The 7403-nt window shown below is 39.5% G+C and overlaps 1 long non-coding RNA gene across 3 annotated transcripts in view; it reads left to right on the plus strand.

Moving 5' to 3' along the window:
* Positions 1-7403, plus strand: part of LOC136993290 (uncharacterized) — a 32787-nt gene that overhangs the window by 1365 nt on the left and 24019 nt on the right. For 2 of the 3 annotated variants that reach the window (XR_010885560.1, XR_010885558.1), the window contains exon 2: positions 2291-2454. This is a non-coding gene — a long non-coding RNA (uncharacterized lncRNA). Of the gene's footprint in view, positions 1-2290; positions 2484-7403 lie in introns of all 3 variants that reach the window. The other variant, XR_010885559.1, reaches the window with a different exon arrangement.

Below are 7403 nucleotides of genomic sequence, written 5' to 3' on the forward strand. Positions count from 1 at the left end.
ATGGTCTCCCAATGTCCCTGCAGGCTCTAATTGCTGTGATTTTGTTATCCATTATCCCACATTAGCCAGGGCTAATCAGAGATTATACCCCATCTTCGCAGAAGGAGGCCCATTCTCTGCCCTTTCTCAAGCTCTTATGTGTGAGCAGAATTCACATGTACCATGCCTACTAAATGACTGGCTAGAAATCTTTCCAGTAATTGCTTCTGTTAAGCAGGGTGGAGTTTGGCATTAGCAGCAGGAACTGGGATGCTTTGCTGCATTTTCACTGATGCCTAAGTGCAAGACGCTAGCCAGAAAGAAGGCAAGAGAAAGAAGCTGCCAGATGCAAGTGCAACAGAAAAGACACAGTAGGGTAGATGGGAAAGGGTAGGGAAAGAAGACAAGAGTGGATAAGAAACCTGGTGAATCTGAGACTGGATGGAGGGATAAAATCAGCAGAAAGTTGAATTGAAGGCTGGAGGGTATTGATCAGAAACAAAGGTTGTCTTGGCACAGAAGCCATCATTAAGAGATGGGAAAGAAGAGACTGAGACTGGGAGACAGCAAGGAGAATGGCAGGAGGATTCCCAGCTGCCTGAGGAAACAGGAGCTCTAGATTCAGTAAGGAAGGGCCCTACTGGAATAAGATATGTCTGTTTCTCTAGGAAAATGGCAAGTAGTATTTGACTAACCAGGAACTAAGAGACATTCCCAGTGATGCGGGAAGAGAAGGAAAGCTCCTGAAGAGGACAATAAAATACTTCAACCTGATATAGTGAGACAGTGAGAGTATTAAGAAGGTGCAGAGATGGTGTAGACAGGAAGGTGATCATAAAGTCTTGAGAAACTTGAATTAATGCAATTTATGATAAAATAATAGTTAAATATTCTCAGTTATATACTTGTGATACTGTACTTTTCCAAAGAACATCACAAAACAAAATCTGGCTAGACTGAAACACCACTGAAACCAGTGAATTAAACAAATGGGAGTTCCACCCACAAGTCTTGTGTGGTCAGACACATTCACTAATTCTTTGCATTTGTTTTTGTACTTGATAACTGCTTCTAGAACCAACCTGTCATGTACATACATATCTGTACAGGCACCTGTCATTGCACATGAATATAAAAATTCATGCAATTTCAAAATACTTAGAAATAATCACTTTTTTATTCAACCTTTGGGCTTAATTTACAGAAAACTTATATGAAAAATTAAATTTTATATTTAATACTTGAGCCATCATTTGTTGTAGGCTGTGGGGGGAGCTTCTAGTGTAGATGAAATGGCATAGCTAGTGGCATAGATGAAAGCACTAACCCTGAAAGTAGCAAGTCTGGGCTTTCAGCTCTAGGGCAAAGAATGGGGCAGGTGAAAGGCTAGGGAGAGCCCTATCTCCCATGCTTTTACATGTTCTCATACTTCATTGTTTCAGTGAAATGGAACGTGGTCATGAGAGGTCTTGTTCTTGAAGAGTGATTACTCAGGCAGGATCTCCATTAAATGGATCTAAATATTAGGATAGAGACGTAGAATTAGGTTTTAACTAATGGGAGCAGGAGAAAATGGGTGGTATGTTCTAGGCTGTTTGTGAGTGGGAATGTCATGTTTTGTGTCAGCTGGAACATTTACTTCAGGACATAAGCTTAATTTATAAACACTGGTGTACTGAATATCTCCCTGATCTCTTGCCTGTACATTAGAAATAGACTGTAAAATGACTAGACATTCTACAGAAGTAAAAGGAAGACTGATTACTTGTTTCCATTGTGCAAGTATAGTGAGGTGTGAAATGAAATCAAATGGTAGATATAGTAACAAGCAAATCTGTTCCTGATAAATAACACAGAGTGAGATTAGCAACTGGTGTGGGATTAAAAGGCTGTTAGAGTTTATATAATTTAGCATGATGTAAAATATATTATTTTGCACCAGAAATATTGTTGATATCAGAACACAGGTTATTCTTTTTTTCTTTCCCTACGTGGTTGCTTTGTCCTCCTCTTATCTCCACTCCCTGCCATATAATTGCATTCCACAAGCATTTTGTGGTATTACGTCTTTTTACCATGATTGTAGCATATGCACTTTTTATTCAGAGTTTTACTTCTTGTTTGCAGTTTCAATCAAAAAGAAGGTGAGGACAGTTTTTCTCGTTGTGCTACGGAAAAACAATGTATAGACCTAATCTTGCTTCCAGTTAAGTCAGTGCCAAATTGGCTGTAAGAGTAACTAATACAAAGATGAAGTTGTATGAAGACAGGGACCATAAGCTAAGTCTCTGTTTTATTTTTATTGTCACAGAATATAACAAGAAAGACTGGTGTTTCTGTGGTGTGCGTACGTGAAAACTGTCCCTAGCTACAACGTGGGAAGTGAGGAGGCAGCCATGAAAGGAATCTCTCTACATTTCTGTCCTTGCGTGAAGGGTCCTTGGAGAGACTCCAAAGGATGAAACTGTACCTGGAGTAAGTGGGTGCAAGCACCTTTCATTCAAGTAAGGGATGAAGTTTGTCCATACACTTCAACTCTCTGAATGTGGTGATTATCCATGAAAGATATGTTTGTGATTCTTAAAAAGAATGTGCTCCTGCGTTAGCGCAGTAATGCTCTCCTCTTGCCTGGCCTACTGACAGAAGTTTGGTTTTGGCAGTATTCTCCCTACAAGGCCAATTTTTGGGCAGCTTCCAAAGCCTGTCTTCTCTTCATAGCTCTGAAAGGAACAAAATAAATCTGTGTTCCTCTCCCTTGTTTAACAGATCCTCCAGCTTTCCTTAGAAAGAATTGTACTGGCTGTGATCAGATGTTGTCTGATTCCTCTTAAATTCCATGAAAAGCAAATATATTCAGTACTTGTAAGATTCAATCTCTAACAAATATCCATAGCATCTTATTTATCAGGAGTAATTTCCTTGTTGATGTTGTGGTCTTAAAGATGGCAGCATTTATGTGGGAGTGGGACTTCTGTAACATAAGATCAGACTCTCAAGATCAGCTGTTTTCCTTTGATGACAGAAGCGCAAATGATTGCTAGTATGATGCAGAAAAATGCCTTAGCCTTTTGCCTACTAGGGAGAAATGATTTTTCATTTGGCATAATTATGGGAGCCACTGATGGATGGCAAGGCTGATCCTGTTTTTCTAAGACATTCCTTGCAGTTACTGCTGGATTTGAACATGAGGACTGTAATGTCACTGTATCACATTACATTTTTGCTGCGTGGTATACTTAGCTTGATGTCGGGAGTTTCAACAATGTATTGACATGTACTGAGGACTGATACACACACAATACCTTTGTGACTACTTTTTTAAGCTACAGTTCAGCAAGGAATATAAATTCATGCCTAATTTCAGATGTATAGGTTGTTCTATGACTTTCATTCACATCATATTCTTGATGTCCAACATATGCTTCATCCCCTGCTGAATCCCTTAGTAGTTTCAGCTGGCTGGATATTATGTCTGTATCCAGATTTTTCTTAATCCTGAGACTTGAGAAGATCAAGAGATGTATGTGATCAGAGCAAAGTGTTCAGTAATGTTTAACAAAGCACTGAATAACTTAACGTTTCTGATCTCTGGTGCTGGAGAGTACAGGTTGTGAAATGAAGAAAAAGAGATAATATCTAGAGCATGTAGTAATTACTAATTTATTCTGATGTTTTTTATTCACTATTTTAGATGTCTGTTTAAGCAACATGTTATTCTGTGGTACATTTTTTCACAGACCAGATTATGGCAGAACCTTTCTAGGAGGTGGAGGAAGGATTTGGCACCATATTCCAAGGCTGATGGAAAGAGGATGGGGTTAATGATGGCAGGAGGGGTCCTAGATTCGCTTGGCAGAGGTGGATGAACCACAGGGGCCCTCTGGAAACTGTGGCAACAACTGCAAGAGTTACAGCTATTGAAGTTTTCCTTTTCATGTAGCCCCAGTTTGTAGTTACTTGTTACTTGTGCTGTGCAGTGGAATAGGAATTTGCTGTGGTCTGGACACCTTAATGAAGAGCATGCTTTGTCCAGCACGGTATGACATTTGACGTGTTTCGGCTGCATACGAAAATGTTAGTCTGCTCAATGTTAGAAAAGGGATGACTCTTCACAGCTCTGTTGTGGTAGCTCTAAAAAAATTGCTTACTGTCTACAGTGTGTGAAAACTGTGGTTCATTATTGTTTCAAGCAGATGGCAGTGTTTCTGAGTTGTCGGTTTCTGGAGGAGGTGGTGGTAGGAAACCAAACCATTAAATGCTGCTGCTGCTGCTGCAGGAAACTGCTGAGTCAAGACTCGGGCAGTCACGTGGAAGGCCAGAAAAAGAAACCTTTGTTGTGAGGTGAAGGGATCAGAGATCAGGTTGCAGCAGAGGCAGCTGCAAAACTTCCTGCAGAAGCACTCTGAAATCTAGTGTACTGACACAGCTGGAAAAACATTTTCCCAGATTAGCAGGAAGGAGTGGAGGTACAAGAGGCAGTATTTTGTCACAAGCATATTATAAAAACATGCTTGTATAAATGCAGCCTGATTTAATCATATGCTGGTTTCCTTGGCAGGTGAAAGTGAGGTTTAGCTGGGCTTTAACATAGCACTGGTACAGCGACTGCTCCTTTGCTATCCCACTGCTGGCATCTGTAATGCTATGGGACACCCGGTGATGGTGTTGCCATTGGTTTTGTGATACACCGTAATGTTCAGAAGCATTTCCAGCCTTTGCTGGATATTACGTGTACTAGAGTAATCAGTAGTCAGGCAGGTGGATTAACAAGAGATAGCAGATGAGACTTCTGTGCATATTGTGAATTAGGCCAAACTTCTAGAAGTAGTTTGGTTCAATGTGAAAAAAAAATCAATATATTCTTTGCACTTGTAACAGCAAAGCGGAAAAATGCCAGTATTCAGTTTTGTATTTTTCTCTACATATATTGTCTGTCAACTTTCTGGAGATATATCTGTCAGCTTCTGAGCAGGAATTATTTTCTGAAAATGAGTAGCTTTGTACACTAGACATGTCATGCATCCAACTCTTACAAAGATGTGTTGACTGTAAGTTTTTCTGAGAAATTTCAGCAGGAAGTTTCAAACTTCAGCAGGAAGTTGTATATAAATTACAGAGATTGTAAGGGAAAATATATGCTATACAGTCATTTTCATTTTCTTACCTGGGTATCTTACAGCAGGATTCTAGCATTACAGCATCTCTTGTAACCGAGAATAATGTTATTTCCCTTTTACAGATAGCAAATTAAGGCAGATGATGTATGTAATTAGCCTGCAGTCACCTGAAGTCTCTGACAGTACTAGGAAACCAGGCCCTGCAGACCCTAGCTTAATGCCTGGTCACTACATTGTCCTGGTTAACAAAACTTTTCTAGGGGATAATCTCCATCCGATTTGAGGTGACCTTGCACAGCATCAGCTTGAGTATCTGCTCCATGCTTTTGGAGCTAGGATTTGAAGCAGCAGCAGCCACTGCAGGGATAAAGAGGAAGAAATTGAGTCAAGGGAGATACAGAACATTGCAAGTTTCATGTGAGGGAGCAGAATTACAACTGTTCAGGTGCAGAGCCAGCTCTCTAGTGGAGCAGGCCTGGCCTCTTCCCTCCACGCAGGCTGCAAGCAAGCTTTACATGCACCCTGACAAGGTTTCAGCTCCCTCTGGAGAGGCTGCAGTTTGTAATCTTTGTTCCCAGCTCCAGCCTGAAAGCTGGACCTCCTTCCCAACACAGCATCTGATAGAACTTGGTCTGACACAGTGTCTTGCTTGGCCTTTAGGGAAAATTAGTGGAGCAGTCTTGCTTTGAGCCTCAAACTATTACCAACTGAAAGATTTTCTTTCTATAGTGAAAGGACTGTTTTTAAAACAAATGATCTGTTTTTGACTGTTACAGCAAAATGTTTATTCTCAGGTATTCTCAGCTTCTGTAGAGACTACATAAGGGTAAACAGAACATACATTATTGTGATAAAAATTTCATATGAAGTTTGGTGTGGAGGGGAAAAAAGCTGCATATTAATTAAGCGAACATCTTACTAATAATCCAGCACTGATATTTCATGCTGTATTAGAACTATTTACCATTCCAAAAAAAAAAAAAGAAAGAAAGAATCCAGCCCATATAGCCTTAGAAACACTGTCCTTGCATACTATCCCCTCCTTAATTGCAAAGTCATAGTGACTAAGCTTTGTAAAGAAACATTGCATCCTTCAAGCTCTGCAATGGCCTGTACATTATCAAAGATCCTGATGCTCCTGCGCATACCTCAAATACATGGAACATCTCAGTGTTAGACTTACTGGAACAGCAGCTACTGCAACTTCCTTATTACTGAAAATGTCATTAAATGGAGCAGAACCTCTAGATTTTCACTTTTTAAAAAAGACCAAATTTGGTAGTAAAAGCAAATTAAGAATGACATACCTGTTTTCATTCAAGTAAAACAGAAGTATTTCAAGCTGACAAACAACTGACTGATTTAAGGATTAAGCTAAAGAACAACCATCAATAAAAGTTTCATATTTCCTGGATATGAACTATTTTTCCTAGGCTTAAGAAAAGGGCTCTATTTATGATGTTGCAATTCTTCACCCAGTTTTGGAAAGTTAACTTTGGAAGTTACTTCTTCTTTACCATACATCCTAATGCTTATTTCCCTTAAGCAGTAAAAGATAGTTCTGAAAGACATTGAAACTGCTCTGACCATTTTAGGTAGATTAACATCTGTTGCTCCTCTTCCCAGTTAACTCTTTATTTTACACAAATACCCTCTGCACCAAGTCTACTATCTTTCTCAGCCCTAAAGTAAATTTTAAAGTGTTGTTTGAAAATATCACAATATAGCCTCAAGCCCTTGCCTCTAGGAAAAAAAAAAAAAGCTACCATCTTTCTCTCAGAATCAGGATGAAGTATTGTAAGGCATACAGTACTTCATAAGGTAACAGAAATAAGTATTTACTGCTCTGTGACACTTTCCCAGAGAAATAGAGTAGATCGATAGATTTTCTATCTCCAAATATCTGTTCCTGTAGGATTTTTTTTTTTTCAACAAAATTCTGTAGGATTTCAAAGAATGTAGGAAGTAGGAAAGGGAATATTCTCTTTAAGTAAAAATTGTTAGTGAAGAAAACATCTTGTGCATTTAGATGTCTCCAAGCTGTAACATGGAAAAAAACCATCCAGGCAACAATATTAGTGGAAGACATTCATTGGACCTGTTTCAAAACACCATGCACAAGGAACATTTTATGATTATAGCAGTGTTGTGCAAGGTCAGCCTGCCTGCAGCACGTGCAAGTCTTCAGTAGAGATCATTAGGAAGGATCAGCACTTGCTTTGCTACAGCTATCAGTCTTTCCAGACCATCTCTCCTGAGTACTCGGAAAGCAAAACCAAGACACGCTCCCCCTCACACCTCCACTGC

This window comes from Apteryx mantelli, chromosome 13, assembly GCF_036417845.1.
Source record: "Apteryx mantelli isolate bAptMan1 chromosome 13, bAptMan1.hap1, whole genome shotgun sequence".
NCBI lineage: Eukaryota > Metazoa > Chordata > Aves > Apterygiformes > Apterygidae > Apteryx > Apteryx mantelli.